The 24,237-nt window shown below is 44.8% G+C and overlaps 1 long non-coding RNA gene across 1 annotated transcript in view; it reads right to left on the reverse strand.

Annotated features, from left to right (window-relative positions):
* LOC142684068 (uncharacterized) overlaps positions 1 to 20,072 on the reverse strand; it is a 38,580-nt gene extending 18,508 nt beyond the window's left edge. The window contains exons 1-2 of the long non-coding RNA XR_012853979.1: positions 20,010 to 20,072; positions 18,624 to 18,728 (exon numbers count right to left, since the gene is read on the reverse strand). This is a non-coding gene — a long non-coding RNA (uncharacterized LOC142684068). The remainder of the gene's footprint in view (positions 1 to 18,623; positions 18,729 to 20,009) is intronic.
* Positions 20,073 to 24,237: the final 4,165 nt, after the last annotated feature.

Raw genomic sequence — 24,237 nt, forward strand, 5'->3', positions numbered from 1 at the left:
TAGTACTATTATATTCAGGAGTACAGTGTATAGTACTATTATATTCAGGAGTACAGTGTATAGTACTATTATATTCAGGAGTACAGTGTATAGTACTATTATATTCAGGAGTACAGTGTATAGTACTATTATATTCAGGAGCACAGTGTATAGTACTATTATATTCAGGAGTACAGTGTATAGTACTATTATATTCAGGAGTACAGTGTATAGTACTATTATATTCAGGAGTACAGTGTATAGTACTATTATATTCAGGAGCGCAGTGTATAGTACTATTATATTCAGGAGCACAGTGTATAGAACTATTATATTCAGGAGTACAGTGTATAGTACTATTATATTAGGAGTGCAGTGTATAGTACTATTATATTCAGGAGCACAGTGTATAGTACTATTATAGTCAGGAGTACAGTGTATAGTACTATTATATTAGGAGTGCAGTGTATAGTACTATTATATTCAGGAGCACAGTGTATAGTACTATTATATTAGGAGTGCAGTGTATAGTACTATTATATTAGGAGCGCAGTGTATAGTACTATTATATTCAGGAGTACAGTGTATAGTACTATTATATTCAGGAGCGCAGTGTATAGTACTATTATATTAGGAGTACAGTGTATATTACTATTATATTCAGGAGTACAGTGTATAGTACTATTATATTCAGGAGTGCAGTGTATAGTACTATTATATTCAGGAGTACAGTGTATAGTACTATTATATTCAGGAGTACAGTGTATAGTACTATTATATTCAGGAGCGCAGTGTATAGTACTATTATATTCAGGAGCACAGTGTATAGTACTATTATATTCAGGAGTACAGTGTATAATACTATTATATTCAGGAGTACAGTGTATAGTACTATTATATTCAGGAGTACAGTGTATAGTACTATTATATTCAGGAGTACAGTGTATAGTACTATTATATTCAGGAGCGCAGTGTATAGTACTATTATATTCAGGAGTACAGTGTATAGTACTATTATATTCAGGAGTACAGTGTATAGTACTATTATATTCAGGAGTACAGTGTATAGTACTATTATATTCAGGAGCGCAGTGTATAGTACTATTATATTCAGGAGTACAGTGTATAGTACTATTATATTCAGGAGTACAGTGTATAGTACTGTTATATTCAGGAGTACAGTGTATAGTAATATTATATTCAGGAGTGCAGTGTATAGTACTATTATATTCAGGAGCGCAGTGTATAGTACTATTATATTCAGGAGTACAGTGTATAGTACTATTATATTCAGGAGCGCAGTGTATAGTACTATTATATTCAGGACTGCAGTGTATAGTGCTATTATATTCAGGAGTGCAGTGTATAGTGCTATTATATTCAGGACTGCAGTGTATAGTGCTATTATATTCAGGAGTGCAGTGTATAGTGCTATTATATTCAGGAGTGCAGTGTATAGTACTATTATATTCAGGAGTACAGTGTATAGTACTATTATATTCAGGAGTACAGTGTATAGTACTATTATATTCAGGAGTACAGTGTATAGTACTATTATATTCAGGCGTACAGTGTATAGTACTATTATATTCAGGAGTACAGTATATAGTACTATTATATTCAGGAGTACAGTGTATAGTACTATTATATTCAGCAGTACAGTGTATAGTACTATTATATTCAGGAGTACAGTGTATAGTACTATTATATTCAGGAGTACAATGTATAGTACTATTATATTCAGGAGCGCAGTGTATAGTACTATTATATTCAGGAGTGCAGTGTATAGTACTATTATATTCAGGAGTACAGTGTATAGTACTATTATATTCAGGAGTACAGTGTATAGTACTATTATATTCAGGAGTACAGTGTATAGTACTATTATATTCAGGAGTGCAGTGTATAGTACTATTATATTCAGGAGCGCAATGTATAGTACTATTATATTCAGGAGTACAGTGTATAGTACTATTATATTCAGGAGCACAGTGTATAGTACTATTATATTCAGGAGCGCAGTGTATAGTACTATTATATTCAGGAGTACAATGTATAGTACTATTATATTCAGGAGCAGTGTATAGTACTATTATATTCAGGAGTACAGTGTATAGTACTATTATATTCAGGAGTACAGTGTATAGTACTATTATATTTAGGAGTACAGTGTATAGTACTATTATATTCAGGAGCGCAGTGTATAGTACTATTATATTCAGGAGTACAGTGTATAGTACTATTATATTCAGGAGTACAATGTATAGTACTATTATATTCAGGAGCGCAATGTATAGTACTATTATATTCAGGAGTACAGTGTATAGTACTATTATATTCAGGAGCGCAGTGTATAGTACTATTATATTCAGGACTGCAGTGTATAGTACTATTATATTCAGGAGTGCAGTGTATAGTACTATTATATTCAGGGGTGCAGTGTATAGTACTATTATATTCAGGAGCGCAGTGTATAGTACTATTATATTCAGGAGTACAGTGTATAGTACTATTATATTCAGGAGTACAGTGTATAGTACTATTATATTCAGGAGTACAGTGTATAGTACTATTATATTCAGGAGTACAGTGTATAGTACTATTATATTCAGGAGTACACGGTATAGTACTATTATATTCAGGAGCACAGTGTATAGTACTATTATATTCAGGAGCACAGTGTATAGTACTATTATATTCAGGAGTGCAGTGTATAATGCTCGTTTATTTAGGGGCACAGCGTGTGGCAACATGATAATTTTATCTTCATTTATATGTGTGGAAATGTTGGAAAAGTGAGGAGCCTAAGATATGAATTGAAACTCCTGCAGAATTGGGTTGTGACCGGGGGAAGTATTTATGAGGATGTAGAAGAACAGAGAAAAATAAACTTCTATTATCTGAGAAGACATCACCTGTGAGTCACTGAATTTATAGAGGATCTGTCCCCTTTCCTGACGTGTGTTATAGGAAATCCTTGTATTCCACAAAAAGTTTCAGTGCAGTCCAGGATCAATACATTCCAATTGTCAGGAGGATTTGTCCCTACACAGTGTGATGCTGTCAGCGATGGTTGGAGACTGTCAGTATGTAGGGACAAAGGGAATCATAACGTCTATTTGTCAATGTCAAGAGCAGAAAAAGGTGTTTACTATAGACATGGTGTGGCAGGGCGGCCGTGGAGTAGGTGGGTCCAAGTTTGAGAAACAGCCCAGGTTTTATGGTTTACTTAATCCGCCATGGAGAGCAGGGACAATATGATGACAGGGAAGAGATGGTACAAGAACAGAGCAGAAATGCCATGAGAACAGAGAAGGTAGTCACAGAATGAGAGGACAATTAGACTGTGACATGGACACCACTAGACCACAAGTGCATCTTGTTCTAATGAAGGGAGCAAAGAAGAAAGACTAAACTCAGGACATGCACAATTCCCCAAAAGCCCCTCTAGCGCATAGGAAGAGACGGGTATTATACATGGCACATGGTAGGTGGGGCCCTGGTACAGATTAGCAGTGAGAATGTCCAGGTTTCTGTAGGTAGCACAGAACATTATATTTGCATGTGAAAAGCTCGTCAGTAGAGAGCGCACTCTGGATCTATAGGATCTCCTGACCTTCATCCCACAGCGTGCAGTGTAGAGATGCCTAGACTATGCAGAGGCCATGGTGGACGTCCAGCGTCATATATGTCACCACATGACTGTGACTCTACAGGAGATCAGGGCCGCACAGTCATCAATGGTGGTGACATAAGACATGGAGTGTGACTGTGCTGGACGAGTAATAACCCTGTGTACAGAGCCTGGTCTTACTCCCAGGATCCTCAGCTGAGCCTCCGTGTAATGAAGTCTATTGATGGTGACGTCCAGCGTCATATATGTCACCACATGACTGTGACTCTACAGGAGATCAGGGCCGCACACTCATCAATGGTGGTGACATAAGACATGGAGTGTGACTGCTGGACGAGTAATAACCCTGTGTACAGAGCCTGGTCTTACTCCCAGCATCCTCAGCTGAGCCTTCGTGTAATGAAGTCTATTGATGGTGACGTGCAGCGTCATATATGTCACCACATGACTGTGACTCTACAGGAGATCAGGGCCGCACAGTCATCAATGGTGGTGACATAAGACATGGAGTGTGACTGTGCTGGACGAGTAATAACCCTGTGTACAGAGCCTGGTCTTACTCCCAGCATCCTCAGCTGAGCCTTAGTGTAATGAAGTCTATTGATGGTGACGTGCAGCGTCATATATGTGACCACATGACTGTGACTCTACAGGAGATCAGGGCCGCACGCTCATCAATGGTGGTGACATAAGACATCGAGTGTGACTGTGCTGGACGAGTAATAACCATGTGTACAGAGCCTGGTCTTACTCCCAGCATCCTCAGCTGAGCCTTAGTGTAATGAAGTCTATTGATGGTGACGTGCAGCGTCATATATGTGACCACATGACTGTGACTCTACAGGAGATCAGGGCCGCACGCTCATCAATGGTGGTGACATAAGACATCGAGTGTGACTGTGCTGGACGAGTAATAACCCTGTGTACAGAGCCTGGTCTTACTCCCAGCATCCTCAGCTGAGCCTCCGTGTAATGAAGTCTATTGATGGTGACATGCAGCGTCATATATGTCACCACATGTCTGTGACTCTACAGGAGATCAGGGCCGCACAGTCATCAATGGTGGTGACATAAGACATGGAGTGTGACTGCTGGATGAGTAATAACCCTGTGTACAGAGCCTGGTCTTACTCCCAGGATCCTCAGCTGAGCCTCCGTGTAATGAAGTCTATTGATGGTGACGTGCAGCGTCATATATGTCACCACATGACTGTGACTCTACTGGAGATCAGGGCTGCACAGTCATCAATGGTGGTGACATAAGACATGGAGTGTGACTGTGCTGGACGAGTAATAACCCTGTGTACAGAGCCTGGTCTTACTCCCAGGATCCTCAGCTGAGCCTTAGTGTAATGAAGTCTATTGATGGTGACGTGCAGCATCATATATGTCACCACATGACTGTGACTCTACAGGAGATCAGGGCCGCACGCTCATCAATGGTGGTGACATAAGACATGGAGTGTGACTGTGCTGGACGAGTAATAACCCTGTGTACAGAGCCTGGTCTTACTCCCAGGATCCTCAGCTGAGCCTTCGTGTAATGAAGTCTATTGATGGTGACGTCCAGCGTCATATATGTCACCACATGACTGTGACTCTACAGGAGATCAGGGCCGCACAGTCCTCAATGGTGGTGACATAAGACATGGAGTGTGACTGTGCTGGACGAGTAATAACCCTGTGTACAGAGCCTGGTCTTACTCCCAGGATCCTCAGCTGAGCCTTAGTGTAATGACGTCTATTGATGGTGACATGCAGCGTCATATATGTCACCACATGACTGTGACTCTACAGGAGAACAGGGCCGCACGCTCATCAATGGTGGTGACATAAGACATGGAGTGTGACTGTGCTGGACGAGTAATAACCCTGTGGACAGAGCCTGGTCTTACTCCCAGGATCCTCAGCTGAGCCTCCGTGTAATGACGTCTATTGATGGTGACGTGCAGGGTCATATATGTCACCACGTGACTGTGACTCTACAGGAGATCAGGGCCGCACGCTCATCAATGGTGGTGACATAAGACATGGAGTGTGACTGTGCTGGACGAGTAATAACCCTGTGTACAGAGCCTGGTCTTACTCCCAGGATCCTCCGCTGAGCCTTAGTGTAATGAAGTCTATTGATGGTGAACGTGCAGCGTCATATATGTCACCACATGACTGTGACTCTACAGGAGATCAGGGCCGCACAGTCATCAATGGTGGTGACATAAGACATGGAGTGTGACTGTGCTGGACGAGTAATAACCCTGTGTACAGAGCCTGGTCTTACTCCCAGCATCCTCAGCTGAGCCTCCGTGTAATGAAGTCTATTGATGGTGACGTCCAGCGTCATATATGTCACCACATGACTGTGACTCTACAGGAGATCAGGGCCGCACAGTCATCAATGGTGGTGACATAAGACATGGAGTGTGACTGTGCTGGACGAGTAATAACCCTGTGTACAGAGCCTGGTCTTACTCCCAGCATCCTCAGCTGAGCCTCCGTGTAATGAAGTCTATTGATGGTGAACGTGCAGCGTCATATATGTCACCACATGACTGTGACTCTACAGGAGATCAGGGCCGCACAGTCATCAATGGTGGTGACATAAGACATGGAGTGTGACTGTGCTGGACGAGTAATAACCCTGTGTACAGAGCCTGGTCTTACTCCCAGGATCCTCAGCTGAGCCTTAGTGTAATGAAGTCTATTGATGGTGAACGTGCAGCGTCATATATGTCACCACATGACTGTGACTCTACAGGAGATCAGGGCCGCACGCTCATCAATGGTGGTGACATAAGACATCGAGTGTGACTGTGCTGGACGAGTAATAACCCTGTGTACAGAGCCTGGTCTTACTCCCAGGATCCTCAGCTGAGCCTCCGTGTAATGAAGTCTATTGATGGTGACGTGCAGCGTCATATATGTCACCACATGACTGTGACTCTACAGGAGATCAGGGCTGCACAGTCATCAATGATGGTAACATAAGACATGGAGTGTGACTGTGCTGGACGAGTAATAACCCTGTGTACAGAGCCTGGTCTTACTCCCAGCATCCTCAGCTGAGCCTTAGTGTAATGAAGTCTATTGATGGTGACGTGCAGCGTCATATATGTCACCACATGACTGTGACTCTACAGGAGATCAGGGCTGCACAGTCATCAATGGTGGTAACATAAGACATGGAGTGTGACTGTGCTGGACGAGTAATAACCCTGTGTACAGAGCCTGGTCTTACTCCCAGGATCCTCAGCTGAGCCTCCGTGTAATGAAGTCTATTGATGGTGACGTGCAGCGTCATATATGTCACCACATGACTGTGACTCTACAGGAGATCAGGGCTGCACAGTCATCAATGGTGGTAACATAAGACATGGAGTGTGACTGTGCTGGACGAGTAATAACCCTGTGTACAGAGCCTGGTCTTACTCCCAGGATCCTCAGCTGAGCCTTCGTGTAATGAAGTCTATTGATGGTGACGTCCAGCGTCATATATGTCACCACATGACTGTGACTCTACTGGAGATCAGGGCCGCACACTCATCAATGGTGGTGACATAAGACATGGAGTGTGACTGCTGGACGAGTAATAACCCTTTGTACAGAGCCTGGTCTTACTCCCAGGATCCTCAGCTGAGCCTTAGTGTAATGAAGTCTATTGATGGAGAACGTGTGGCGTCATATATGTCACCACATGACTGTGACTCTACAGGAGATCAGGGCCGCACAGTCCTCAATGGTGGTGACATAAGACATGGAGTGTGACTGTGCTGGACGAGTAGTAACCCTGTGTACAGAGCCTGGTCTTACTCCCAGGATCCTCAGCTGAGCCTTAGTGTAATGAAGTCTATTGATGGAGAACGTGCAGCGTCATATATGTCACCACATGACTGTGACTCTACAGGAGATCAGGTCTGCACAGTGATCAATGGTGGTGACATAAGACATCGAGTGTGACTGTGCTGGACGAGTAATAACCCTGTGTACAGAGCCTGGTCTTACTCCCAGGATCCTCCGCTGAGCCTTAGTGTAATGAAGTCTATTGATGGTGAACGTGCAGCGTCATATATGTCACCACATGACTGTGACTCTACAGGAGATCAGGGCCGCACAGTCATCAATGGTGGTGACATAAGACATGGAGTGTGACTGTGCTGGACGAGTAATAACCCTGTGTACAGAGCCTGGTCTTACTCCCAGGATCCTCAGCTGAGCCTTAGTGTAATGAAGTCTATTGATGGAGAACGTGCAGCGTCATATATGTCACCACATGACTGTGACTCTACAGGAGATCAGGGCCGCACAGTCCTCAATGGTGGTGACATAAGACATGGAGTGTGACTGTGCTGGACGAGTAATAACCCTGTGTACAGAGCCTGGTCTTACTCCCAGGATCCTCCGCTGAGCCTTAGTGTAATGAAGTCTATTGATGGTGACGTCCAGCGTCATATATGTCACCACATGACTGTGACTCTACAGGAGATCAGGGCCGCACAGTCATCAATGGTGGTGACATAAGACATGGAGTGTGACGGTGCTGGTCGAGTAATAACCCTGTGTACAGAGCCTGGTCTTACTCCCAGCATCCTCAGCTGAGCCTTAGTGTAATGAAGTCTATTGATGGAGAACGTGCAGCGTCATATATGTCACCACATGACTGTGACTCTACAGGAGATCAGGGCCGCACAGTCATCAATGGTGGTGACATAAGACATGGAGTGTGACGGTGCTGGTCGAGTAATAACCCTGTGTACAGAGCCTGGTCTTACTCCCAGCATCCTCAGCTGAGCCTTAGTGTAATGAAGTCTATTGATGGTGACGTGCAGCGTCATATATGTGACCACATGACTGTGACTCTACAGGAGATCAGGGCCGCACGCTCATCAATGGTGGTGACATAAGACATCGAGTGTGACTGTGCTGGACGAGTAATAACCCTGTGTACAGAGCCTGGTCTTACTCCCAGCATCCTCAGCTGAGCCTTAGTGTAATGAAGTCTATTGATGGTGACGTGCAGCGTCATATATGTCACCACATGTCTGTGACTCTACAGGAGATCAGGGCCGCACAGTCATCAATGGTGGTGACATAAGACCATGGAGTGTGACTGTGCTGGATGAGTAATAACCCTGTGTACAGAGCCTGGTCTTACTCCCAGGATCCTCAGCTGAGCCTCCGTGTAATGAAGTCTATTGATGGTGACGTGCAGCGTCATATATGTCACCACATGACTGTGACTCTACTGGAGATCAGGGCTGCACAGTCATCAATGGTGGAGACATAAGACATGGAGTGTGACTGTGCTGGACGAGTAATAACCCTGTGTATAGAGCCTGGTCTTACTCCCAGCATCCTCAGCTGAGCCTCCGTGTAATGAAGTCTATTGATGGTGACGTGCAGCATCATATATGTCACCACATGACTGTGACTCTACAGGAGATCAGGGCCGCACACTCATTAATGGTGGTGACATAAGACATGGAGTGTGACTGTGCTTGACGAGTAATAACCCTGTGTACAGAGCCTGGTCTTACTCCCAGGATCCTCAGCTGAGCCTCCGTGTAATGAAGTCTATTGATGGTGACGTGCAGCGTCATATATGTCACCACATGACTGTGACTCTACAGGAGATCAGGGCCGCACAGTCATCAATGGTGGTGACATAAGACATGGAGTGTGACTGTTCTGGACGAGTAATAACCCTGTGTACAGAGCCTGGTCTTACTCCCAGGATCCTCAGCTGAGCCTTAGTGTAATGAAGTCTATTGATGGTGACGTGCAGCATCATATATGTCACCACATGACTGTGACTCTACAGGAGATCAGGGCCGCACGCTCATCAATGGTGGTGACATAAGACATGGAGTGTGACTGTGCTGGACGAGTAATAACCCTGTGTACAGAGCCTGGTCTTACTCCCAGGATCCTCAGCTGAGCCTTAGTGTAATGAAGTCTATTGATGGTGACATGCAGCGTCATATATGTCACCACATGACTGTGACTCTACAGGAGAACAGGGCCGCACGCTCATCAATGGTGGTGACATAAGACATGGAGTGTGACTGTGCTGGACGAGTAATAACCCTGTGGACAGAGCCTGGTCTTACTCCCAGCATCCTCAGCTGAGCCTTAGTGTAATGACGTCTATTGATGGTGACATGCAGCGTCATATATGTCACCACATGACTGTGACTCTACAGGAGATCAGGGCCGCACAGTCATCAATGGTGGTGACATAAGACCATGGAGTGTGACTGTGCTGGACGAGTAATAACCCTGTGTACAGAGCCTGGTCTTACTCCCAGCATCCTCAGCTGAGCCTCCGTGTAATGAAGTCTATTGATGGTGACATGCAGCGTCATATATGTCACCACATGTCTGTGACTCTACAGGAGATCAGGGCCGCACGCTCATCAATGGTGGTGACATAAGACATGGAGTGTGACTGTGCTGGACGAGTAATAACCCTGTGGACAGAGCCTGGTCTTACTCCCAGCATCCTCAGCTGAGCCTTAGTGTAATGAAGTCTATTGATGGAGAACGTGCAGCGTCATATATGTCACCACATGACTGTGACTCTACAGGAGATCAGGGCCGCACAGTCCTCAATGGTGGTGACATAAGACATGGAGTGTGACTGTGCTGGACGAGTAATAACCCTGTGGACAGAGCCTGGTCTTACTCCCAGGATCCTCAGCTGAGCCTTAGTGTAATGAAGTCTATTGATGGTGACGTGCAGCGTCATATATGTCACCACATGACTGTGACTCTACAGGAGATCAGGGCCGCACAGTCCTCAATGGTGGTGACATAAGACATGGAGTGTGACTGTGCTGGACGAGTAATAACCCTGTGTACAGAGCCTGGTCTTACTCCCAGGATCCTCAGCTGAGCCTTAGTGTAATGAAGTCTATTGATGGAGAACGTGCAGCGTCATATATGTCACCACATGACTGTGACTCTACAGGAGATCAGGGCCGCACAGTCCTCAATGGTGGTGACATAAGACATGGAGTGTGACTGTGCTGGACGAGTAATAACCCTGTGGACAGAGCCTGGTCTTACTCCCAGGATCCTCAGCTGAGCCTTAGTGTAATGAAGTCTATTGATGGTGACGTGCAGCGTCATATATGTCACCACATGACTGTGACTCTACAGGAGATCAGGGCCGCACGCTCATCAATGGTGGTGACATAAGACATGGAGTGTGACTGTGCTGGACGAGTAATAACCCTGTGTACAGGGCCTGGTCTTACTCCCAGCATCCTCAGCTGAGCCTTAGTGTAATGAAGTCTATTGATGGAGAACGTGCAGCGTCATATATGTCACCACATGACTGTGACTCTACAGGAGATCAGGGCCGCACAGTCCTCAATGGTGGTGACATAAGACATGGAGTGTGACTGTGCTGGACGAGTAATAACCCTGTGTACAGAGCCTGGTCTTACTCCCAGCATCCTCAGCTGAGCCTCCGTGTAATGAAGTCTATTGATGGTGACATGCAGCGTCATATATGTCACCACATGTCTGTGACTCTACAGGAGATCAGGGCCGCACGCTCATCAATGGTGGTGACATAAGACATGGAGTGTGACTGTGCTGGACGAGTAATAACCCTGTGGACAGAGCCTGGTCTTACTCCCAGCATCCTCAGCTGAGCCTTAGTGTAATGAAGTCTATTGATGGAGAACGTGCAGCGTCATATATGTCACCACATGACTGTGACTCTACAGGAGATCAGGGCCGCACAGTCCTCAATGGTGGTGACATAAGACATGGAGTGTGACTGTGCTGGACGAGTAATAACCCTGTGGACAGAGCCTGGTCTTACTCCCAGGATCCTCAGCTGAGCCTTAGTGTAATGAAGTCTATTGATGGTGACGTGCAGCGTCATATATGTCACCACATGACTGTGACTCTACAGGAGATCAGGGCCGCACAGTCCTCAATGGTGGTGACATAAGACATGGAGTGTGACTGTGCTGGACGAGTAATAACCCTGTGTACAGAGCCTGGTCTTACTCCCAGGATCCTCAGCTGAGCCTTAGTGTAATGAAGTCTATTGATGGAGAACGTGCAGCGTCATATATGTCACCACATGACTGTGACTCTACAGGAGATCAGGGCCGCACAGTCCTCAATGGTGGTGACATAAGACATGGAGTGTGACTGTGCTGGACGAGTAATAACCCTGTGGACAGAGCCTGGTCTTACTCCCAGGATCCTCAGCTGAGCCTTAGTGTAATGAAGTCTATTGATGGTGACGTGCAGCGTCATATATGTCACCACATGACTGTGACTCTACAGGAGATCAGGGCCGCACGCTCATCAATGGTGGTGACATAAGACATGGAGTGTGACTGTGCTGGACGAGTAATAACCCTGTGGACAGAGCCTGGTCTTACTCCCAGCATCCTCAGCTGAGCCTTAGTGTAATGAAGTCTATTGATGGAGAACGTGCAGCGTCATATATGTCACCACATGACTGTGACTCTACAGGAGATCAGGGCCGCACAGTCCTCAATGGTGGTGACATAAGACATGGAGTGTGACTGTGCTGGACGAGTAATAACCCTGTGGACAGAGCCTGGTCTTACTCCCAGGATCCTCAGCTGAGCCTTAGTGTAATGAAGTCTATTGATGGTGACGTGCAGCGTCATATATGTCACCACATGACTGTGACTCTACAGGAGATCAGGGCCGCACAGTCCTCAATGGTGGTGACATAAGACATGGAGTGTGACTGTGCTGGACGAGTAATAACCCTGTGTACAGAGCCTGGTCTTACTCCCAGGATCCTCAGCTGAGCCTTAGTGTAATGACGTCTATTGATGGTGACATGCAGCGTCATATATGTCACCACATGACTGTGACTCTACAGGAGAACAGGGCCGCACGCTCATCAATGGTGGTGACATAAGACATGGAGTGTGACTGTGCTGGACGAGTAATAACCCTGTGGACAGAGCCTGGTCTTACTCCCAGCATCCTCAGCTGAGCCTTAGTGTAATGAAGTCTATTGATGGAGAACGTGCAGCGTCATATATGTCACCACATGACTGTGACTCTACAGGAGATCAGGGCCGCACAGTCCTCAATGGTGGTGACATAAGACATGGAGTGTGACTGTGCTGGACGAGTAATAACCCTGTGGACAGAGCCTGGTCTTACTCCCAGGATCCTCAGCTGAGCCTTAGTGTAATGAAGTCTATTGATGGTGACGTGCAGCGTCATATATGTCACCACATGACTGTGACTCTACAGGAGATCAGGGCTGCACAGTGATCAATGGTGGTGACATAAGACCATGGAGTGTGACTGTGCTGGACGAGTAATAACCCTGTGGACAGAGCCTGGTCTTACTCCCAGCATCCTCAGCTGAGCCTCCGTGTAATGAAGTCTATTGATGGTGAACGTGCAGCGTCATATATGTCACCACATGACTGTGACTCTACAGGAGATCAGGGCCGCACAGTCATCAATGGTGGTGACATAAGACATGAAGTGTGACTGTGCTGGACGAGTAATAACCCTGTGTACAGAGCCTGGTCTTACTCCCAGGATCCTCAGCTGAGCCTTAGTGTAATGAAGTCTATTGATGGTGAACGTGCAGCGTCATATATGTCACCACATGACTGTGACTCTACAGGAGATCAGGGCCGCACAGTCATCAATGGTGGTGACATAAGACATGGAGTGTGACTGTGCTGGACGAGTAATAACCCTGTGTACAGAGCCTGGTCTTACTCCCAGGATCCTCAGCTGAGCCTTAGTGTAATGAAGTCTATTGATGGTGAACGTGCAGCGTCATATATGTCACCACATGACTGTGACTCTACAGGAGATCAGGGCCGCACAGTCATCAATGGTGGTGACATAAGACATGGAGCGTGACTGTGCTGGACGAGTAATAACCCTGTGTACAGAGCCTGGTCTTACTCCCAGGATCCTCTGCTGAGCCTTCGTGTAATGAAGTCTATTGATGGTGACGTCCAGCGTCATATATGTCACCACATGACTGTGACTCTACTGGAGATCAGGGCCGCACACTCATCAATGGTGGTGACATAAGACATGGAGTGTGACTGCTGGACGAGTAATAACCCTGTGTACAGAGCCTGGTCTTACTCCCAGGATCCTCAGCTGAGCCTTAGTGTAATGACGTCTATTGATGGTGACATGCAGCGTCATATATGTCACCACATGACTGTGACTCTACAGGAGATCAGGGCCGCACAGTCCTCAATGGTGGTGACATAAGACATGGAGTGTGACTGTGCTGGACGAGTAGTAACCCTGTGTACAGAGCCTGGTCTTACTCCCAGGATCCTCAGCTGAGCCTTAGTGTAATGAAGTCTATTGATGGAGAACGTGCAGCGTCATATATGTCACCACATGACTGTGACTCTACAGGAGATCAGGTCTGCACAGTGATCAATGGTGGTGACATAAGACATCGAGTGTGACTGTGCTGGACGAGTAATAACCCTGTGTACAGAGCCTGGTCTTACTCCCAGGATCCTCAGCTGAGCCTTAGTGTAATGAAGTCTATTGATGGTGAACGTGCAGCGTCATATATGTCACCACATGACTGTGACTCTACAGGAGATCAGGGCCGCACACTCATCAATGGTGGTGACATAAGACATGGAGTGTGACTGTGCTGGACGAGTAATAACCCTGTGTACAGAGCCTGGTCTTACTCCCAGGATCCTCCGCTGAGCCTTAGTGTAATGAAGTCTATTGATGGTGACGTCCAGCGTCATATATGTCACCACATGACTGTGACTCTACAGGAGATCAGGGCCGCACAGTCATCAATGGTGGTGACATAAGACATGGAGTGTGACGGTGCTGGTCGAGTAATAACCCTGTGTACAGAGCCTGGTCTTACTCCCAGCATCCTCAGCTGAGCCTTAGTGTAATGAAGTCTATTGATGGTGACGTGCAGCGTCATATATGTCACCACATGACTGTGACTCTACAGGAGATCAGGGCCGCACAGTCCTCAATGGTGGTGACATAAGACATGGAGTGTGACTGTGCTGGACGAGTAGTAACCCTGTGTACAGAGCCTGGTCTTACTCCCAGGATCCTCAGCTGAGCCTTAGTGTAATGAAGTCTATTGATGGAGAACGTGCAGCGTCATATATGTCACCACATGACTGTGACTCTACAGGAGATCAGGTCTGCACAGTGATCAATGGTGGTGACATAAGACATCGAGTGTGACTGTGCTGGACGAGTAATAACCCTGTGTACAGAGCCTGGTCTTACTCCCAGGATCCTCAGCTGAGCCTTAGTGTAATGAAGTCTATTGATGGTGACGTGCAGCGTCATATATGTCACCACATGACTGTGACTCTACAGGAGATCAGGTCTGCACAGTGATCAATGGTGGTGACATAAGACATGGAGTGTGACTGTGCTGGACGAGTAATAACCCTGTGTACAGAGCCTGGTCTTACTCCCAGGATCCTCAGCTGAGCCTTAGTGTAATGAAGTCTATTGATGGAGAACGTGTGGCGTCATATATGTCACCACATGACTGTGACTCTACAGGAGATCAGGGCTGCACAGTGATCAATGGTGGTGACATAAGACATCGAGTGTGACTGTGCTGGACGAGTAATAACCCTGTGTACAGAGCCTGGTCTTACTCCCAGGATCCTCAGCTGAGCCTTAGTGTAATGAAGTCTATTGATGGTGACATGCAGCGTCATATATGTCACCACATGACTGTGACTCTACAGGAGATCAGGGCCGCACGCTCATCAATGGTGGTGACATAAGACATCGAGTGTGACTGTGCTGGACGAGTAATAACCCTGTGGACAGAGCCTGGTCTTACTCCCAGGATCCTCAGCTGAGCCTTAGTGTAATGAAGTCTATTGATGGAGAACGTGTGGCGTCATATATGTCACCACATGACTGTGACTCTACAGGAGATCAGGTCTGCACAGTGATCAATGGTGGTGACATAAGACATCGAGTGTGACTGTGCTGGACGAGTAATAACCCTGTGTACAGAGCCTGGTCTTACTCCCAGGATCCTCAGCTGAGCCTTAGTGTAATGAAGTCTATTGATGGTGAACGTGCAGCGTCATATATGTCACCACATGACTGTGACTCTACAGGAGATCAGGGCCGCACACTCATCAATGGTGGTGACATAAGACATGGAGTGTGACTGTGCTGGACGAGTAATAACCCTGTGTACAGAGCCTGGTCTTACTCCCAGCATCCTCAGCTGAGCCTTAGTGTAATGAAGTCTATTGATGGAGAACGTGCAGCGTCATATATGTCACCACATGACTGTGACTCTACAGGAGATCAGGGCTGCACAGTCATCAATGGTGGTGACATAAGACATCGAGTGTGACTGCTGGACGAGTAATAACCCTGTGTACAGAGCCTGGTCTTACTCCCAGGATCCTCAGCTGAGCCTTAGTGTAATGAAGTCTATTGATGGTGAACGTGCAGCGTCATATATGTCACCACATGACTGTGACTCTACAGGAGATCATGGCCGCACAGTCCTCAATGGTGGTGACATAAGACATGGAGTGTGACTGTGCTGGACGAGTAATAACCCTGTGTACAGAGCCTGGTCTTACTCCCAGGATCCTCCGCTGAGCCTTAGTGTAATGAAGTCTATTGATGGTGACGTCCAGCGTCATATATGTCACCACATGACTGTGACTCTACAGGAGATCAGGGCCGCACAGTCATCAATGGTGGTGACATAAGACATGGAGTGTGACGGTGCTGGTCGAGTAATAACCCTGTGTACAGAGCCTGGTCTTACTCCCAGCATCCTCAGCTGAGCCTTAGTGTAATGAAGTCTATTGATGGTGACGTGCAGCGTCATATATGTCACCACATGACTGTGACTCTACAGGAGATCAGGGCCGCACAGTCATCAATGGTGGTGACATAAGACATGAAGTGTGACTGTGCTGGACGAGTAATAACCCTGTGTACAGAGCCTGGTCTTACTCCCAGCATCCTCAGCTGAGCCTTAGTGTAATGAAGTCTATTGATGGAGAACGTGCAGCGTCATATATGTCACCACATGACTGTGACTCTACTGGAGATCAGGGCCGCACAGTGATCAATGGTGGTGACATAAGACATGGAGTGTGACTGTGCTGGACGAGTAATAACCCTGTGTACAGAGCCTGGTCTTACTCCCAGGATCCTCAGCTGAGCCTCCGTGTAATGAAGTCTATTGATGGTGACGTCCAGCGTCATATATGTGACCACATGACTGTGACTCTACAGGAGATCAGGGCCGCACACTCATCAATGGTGGTGACATAAGACATGGAGTGTGACTGTGCTGGACGAGTAATAACCCTGTGTACAGAGCCTGGTCTTACTCCCAGGATCCTAAGCTGAGCATCTGTGTAATGAAGTCTATTGATGGTGACGTGCAGCGTCATATATGTCACCACATGACTGTGACTCTACTGGAGATCAGGGCCGCACACTCATCAATGGTGGTGACATAAGACATGGAGTGTGACTGTGCTGGACGAGTAATAACCCTGTGGACAGAGCCTGGTCTTACTCCCAGGATCCTCAGCTGAGCCTTAGTGTAATGAAGTCTATTGATGGAGAACGTGCAGCGTCATATATGTCACCACGTGACTGTGACTCTACAGGAGATCAGGGCCGCACAGTCATCAATGGTGGTGACATAAGACATGGAGTGTGACTCTGCTGGACGAGTAATAACCCTGTGTACAGAGCCTGGTCTTACTCCCAGGATCCTCAGCTGAGCCTCCGTGTAATGAAGTCTATTGATGGTGACGTCCAGCGTCATATATGTCACCACATGACTGTGACTCTACAGGAGATCAGGGCTGCACAGTCATCAATGGTGGTGACATAAGACATGGAGTGTGACTGTGCTGGACGAGTAATAACCCTGTGTACAGAGCCTGGTCTTACTCCCAGGATCCTCAACTGAGCCTTAGTGTAATGAAGTCTATTGATGGTGACGTGCAGCATCATATATGTCACCACATGACTGTGACTCTACAGGAGATCAGGGCCGCACGCTCATCAATGGTGGTGACATAAGACATGGAGTGTGACTGTGCTGGACGAGTAATAACCCTGTGTACAGAGCCTGGTCTTACTCCCAGGATCCTCAGCTGAGCCTTCGTGTAATGAAGTCTATTGATGGTGACGTCCAGCGTCATATATGTCACCACATGACTGTGACTCTACAGGAGATCAGGGCCGCACAGTCCTCAATGGTGGTGACATAAGACATGGAGTGTGACTGTGCTGGACGAGTAATAACCCTGTGGACAGAGCCTGGTCTTACTCCCAGGATCCTAAGCTGAGCATCTGTGTAATGAAGTCTATTGATGGTGACGTGCAGCGTCATATATGTCACCACATGACTGTGACTCTACAGGAGATCAGGGCCGCACACTCATCAATGGTGGTGACATAAGACATGGAGTGTGACTGTGCTGGACGAGTAATAACGCTGTGGACAGAGCCTGGTCTTACTCCCAGCATCCTCAGCTGAGCCTTAGTGTAATGAAGTCTATTGATGGTGACGTGCAGCGTCATATATGTCACCACATGACTGTGACTCTACAGGAGATCAGGGCCGCACAGTCATCAATGGTGGTGACATAAGACATGGAGTGTGACGGTGCTGGTCGAGTAATAACCCTGTGTACAGAGCCTGGTCTTACTCCCAGGATCCTCAGCTGAGCCTTAGTGTAATGAAGTCTATTGATGGTGACGTGCAGCGTCATATATGTCACCACATGTCTGTGACTCGACAGGAGATCAGGGCCGCACACTCATCAATGGTGGTGACATAAGACATGGAGTGTGACTGTGCTGGACGAGTAATAACCCTGTGTACAGAGCCTGGTCTTACTCCCAGGATCCTCAGCTGAGCCTTCGTGTAATGACGTCTATTGATGGTGACGTCACCAACTACAAATACATATTCCCTGAACTTACACAAGAACGTCCTTACCGTGAAATGTCACCAGAGGCAGTGGGGGGGCACTACTGAACCCATAATCCTCCTCATCCTCCGGGGGTGTAGTAATGGAGGGCACCAGGGGGATGGCTGCAGGCACTAAACAACCAAAGACAAAGATTCATATAAATGTAGATCTAAAAATATACAACAGAAGACACTACACAACATATAACACTACAAAACCTACAACCCTGCACAACATATAACACAACACTGCCCGACATGCAAGACTGCCCGACATACAAGACTGCCCAACATACAAGACTGCCCGACATACAAGACTGCCCGACATACAAGACTGCCCGACATTCAAGACTGCCCGACATTCAAGACTGCCCGACATTCAAGACTGCCCGACATACAAGACTGCCCGACAGACAAGACTGCCCGACAGACAAGACTGCCCGACATACAACACTGCACGACATACAAGACTGCCCGACATACAAGACTGCCCGACATTCAAGACTGCCCGACATACAAGACTGCCCGACAGACAAGACTGCCCGACAGACAAGACTGCCCGACAGACAAGACTGCCCGACAGACAAGACTGCCCGACATACAACACTGCACGACATACAAGACTGCCCGACATACAAGACTGCCCGACATACAAGACTGCCCGACATACAAGACTGCCCGACATACAAGACTGCCCGACATACAAGACTGCCCGACATTCAAGACTGCCCGACATACAAGACTGCCCGACATACAAGACTGCCCGACAGACAAGACTGCCCGACAGACAAGACTGCCCGACATACAAGACTGCCCGACATACAAGACTGCCCGACATACAAGACTGCACAATATATAACACTGCACGACATGGATACTATGACTGGTATAATGGAGGCTATGAAGTGTGAGAGTGGTACAGTGAAGGTTATGAAGTCGGACTGGTATCATGGAGGCTATGGAGTCTGAGACTGATATCATGGAGGCTATGAAGCCTTCCAGATATGGAATCTTTAAAACGATGGTGTCTTGTGACGGCGTAACTAAAATTCATAGGGCCCTATAAAAAATGAAGATGGGCCACCACAACCTAGTGACAGGAATCAGAAACCGCAGCATAAGAAGCAATAATTACAAGGTATAGATAATAGCGCCACATATATCAGAGGTCCCACATAGAAGTGCTGGAAAACAGAAAGCCACTACCTGGTTCTACCCCACAAAATAGAACAATCTCCTTACAACGGAGTGGCCCCTCCACCTCTGGGCCCTATAGCAGTTATAGCTACACCCATGATGCCCCGTAGACTATGGAGTCATCAAGACAGTGATTTGACCTTAGCTGCCACGTGTAATAACAGAAAAGTGTCAGAAGGATGATAGATGAGACGATGAGGGTAGTGGTCATGTCACCTGGCTCTTTGCTCTGGAGTCTTGAGGTTGGACACAATGTTGAAACTTGCAGTGAAAAAGCTACAAGAAAAGTGAAATAAAATTGTGCCATTTATTATATACTGGACCCAACATACTATATAAGACCCCTCAACTATTATATACTGGACCCTACATACTATATAAGACCCCTCAACTATTATATACTGGACCCTACATACTATATAAGATCCCTCAACTATTATTTACTGGACCCTACATACTATATAAGACCCCTCAACTATTATATACTGGACCCACCATACTATATAAGATCCCTCAACTATTATATACTGGACCCACCATACTATATAAGACCCCTCAACTATTATATACTGGACCTACCATACTATATAAGATCCCTCAACTATTATATACAGGACCCAATATTCTATATAAGACCCCTCAACTGTTATATACTGGACCCAACATATTATATAAGATCCCTCAACTATTATTTACTGGACCCAACATACTATATAAGATCCCTCAACTATTATATACTGTACCCAACATACTATATAAGATCCCTCAACTATTATATACTGGACCCAACATACTATATAAGACCCCTCAACTATTATATACTGGACCTACCATACTATATATGACACCTCAACTATTATATACTGGACCCTACATACTATATAAGACCCCTCAACTATTATATACTGGACCCACCATACTATATAAGATCCCTCAACTATTATATACTGGACCCACCATACTATATAAGACCCCTCAACTATTATATACTGGACCTACCATACTATATAAGATCCCTCAACTATTATATACTGGGCCCAACATACTATATATGACCCCTCAACTATTATATACAGGACCCAATATTCTATATAAGACCCCTCAACTGTTATATACTGGACCCAACATATTATATAAGATCCCTCAACTATTATTTACTGGACCCAACATACTATATAAGATCCCTCAACTATTATATACTGTACCCAACATACTATATAAGATCCCTCAACTATTATATACAGGACCCACCATTCTATAAAAGATCCCTCAACTATTATATACTGGACCCAACATACTATATAAGACCCATCAACAAATATATACTGGACCCAACGTATTATATAAGATCTGTCAACTATCATATACAGAACCCACCATACTATATAAGATCCCACAACTATTATATACAGGACCCAACATACTATATAAGATCCCTCAACTATTATATACTGTACCCTACATACTATATAAGATCTGTCAACTATCATATACAGGACCCAACATACTATATAATACCCCTCAACTAATATATACAGGACGAAACATTCTATAAAAGATCCCTCAACTATTATATACTGGACCCAACATACTATATAAGACCCCTCAACGAATATATACTGGACCCAACATATTCTATAAGATCTGTCAACTATCATATACAGGACCCAACATACTATAAAAGATCCCTCAACTATTATTTACTGGAGCCAACATACTATATAAGATCTGTCAACTATCATATGCAGGACCCAACATACTATATAATACCCCTCAACTATTATACACAGGACGAAACATTCTATAAAAGATCCCTCAACTATTATATACTGGACCCAACATACTATATAAGACCCATCAACGAATATATACTGGACCCAACATATTATATAAGATCTGTCAACTATCATATACAGGACCCAACATACTATAAAAGATCCCTCAACTATTATTTACTGGACCCAACATACTATATAAGACCCATCAACTATTATATACTGGACCCACCATACTAGATAAGATCCGTAAACTATTATATACTGGACCCACCATACTAGATAAGATCCCACAACTATTATATACTGGACCCAACATATTATATAATATCCCTCAACTATTATATACTGTACCGTACATACTATATAAGATCCCTCAACTATTATATACTGTATCCAACATACTATATAAGATCCCTCAACTATTATATACTGGACCCACCATACTATATAAGATCCCTCAACTATTATATACTGGACCGAACATTCTATATAAAGATCTGTCAACTATTCTATACTGATCCTACCATACTATATAAGATCCCTCAACTATTATATACTGTATCCAACATACTATATAAGACCCGTCAACGAATATATACTGGACCCAACATATTATATAAGATCTGTCAACTATCATATACAGGACCCAACATACTATATAAGATCCCTCAACTATTATATACAGGAGCCAATATTCTATATAAGACCCCTCAACTATTATATACTGGACCCAACATATTATATGAAGATCCCTCAACTATTATATACTGGACCCGACATACTATATAAGATCCCTCAACTATTATATACAGGACCCAACATACTATATAAGATCCCTCAACTATTATATACTGGACCCAACATATTATAGAAGATCCCTCAACTATTATATACTGGACCCAACATACTATATAAGATCCCTCAACTATTATATACTGGACCCAACATACTATATAAAACCCCTCAACTATTTTATATACAGGACGAAACATTCCATAAAAGATCCCTCAACTATTATATACTGGACCTACCATACTATATAAGACCCCTCAACTATTATATACTGGACCGAACATTCTATATAAAGATCCGTCAACTATTCTATACTGATCCTACCATACTATATAAGATCCCTCACTGTATCCAACATACTATATAAGATCCTTCAACTATTATATACTGGACCCACCATACTATATAAGATCCCTCAACTATTATATACTGGACCCAACATACTATATAAGATCTGTCAACTATTATATACTGTACCCACCATACTATATAAGATCCATCAACTATTATATACAGGACCCAACATTCTATATAAGATCCCTCAACTATTATATACCGGAACCAACATACTATATAAAGATCCCTCAACTATTACTACTGGACCCAACATACTATATAAAGATCCCTCAACTATTCTATACTGGACCTACCATACTATATAAGATCCCTCAACTTTTATATACTGTACCTTAAATACTATATAAGATCTGTCAACTATTATATACTGGACCCACCATATTATATTAGATCCGTCAACTATTATATACTGGACCCAACATACTATATAAAGATCCCTCAACTATTCTATACTGGACCTACCATACTATATAAGATCCCTCAACTATTATGTACTGGACCCACCATTATATAAAAGATCCCTCAACTATTATATACTGGACCCAACATACTATATAAGACCCGTCAACGAATATATACTGGACCCAACATATTATATAAGATCTGTCAACTATCATATACAGGACCCAACATACTATATAAGATCCCTCAACTATTATATACAGGAGCCAATATTCTATATAAGACCCCTCAACTATTATATACTGGACCCAACATATTATATGAAGATCCCTCAACTATTATATACTGGACCCGACATACTATATAAGATCTCTCAACTATTATATACTGGACCCAACATACTATATAAGATCCCTCAACTATTATATACAGGACCCAACATACTATATAAGATCCCTCAACTATTATATACTGGACCCAACATATTATAGAAGATCCCTCAACTATTATATACTGGACCCAACATACTATATAAGATCCCTCAACTATTATATACTGGACCCAACATACTATATAAAACCCCTCAACTATTTTATATACAGGACGAAACATTCTATAAAAGATCCCTCAACTATTATATACTGGACCTACCATACTATATATGACCCCTCAACTATTATATACAGGACCCAACATACTATATAAGACCCCTCAACTATTATATACTGGACCCAACATACTATATAGTTACATAGTTACATAGTTTGTACGGTTGAAAAAAGACACATGTCCATCAAGTTCAACCAAGGGATGGGAAAGGGGAAGTAAAAAATTTCTACACATAGCAGTTAATATTTTTTTGTTCTAGGAAATTATCTAAGCCTTTTGTAAAGCCATCTACTGTCCCTGCTGCGACCAGCTCCTGCGGTGTCTACTGTCCCTGCTGTGATGGCTCCTGCGGTGTCTCCTGTCCCTGCTGTGACGGCTCCTGCGGTGTCTACTGTCCCTGCTGTGACGGCTCCTGCGGTGTCTCCTGTCCCTGCTGTGACGGCTCCTGCGGTAGGCTATTCCATAGATTCACAGTTCTCACGGTAAAGAAGCCTTGTCGCCTCTGC

Source organism: Rhinoderma darwinii, assembly GCF_050947455.1.
Source record: "Rhinoderma darwinii isolate aRhiDar2 chromosome 4 unlocalized genomic scaffold, aRhiDar2.hap1 SUPER_4_unloc_3, whole genome shotgun sequence".
NCBI lineage: Eukaryota > Metazoa > Chordata > Amphibia > Anura > Rhinodermatidae > Rhinoderma > Rhinoderma darwinii.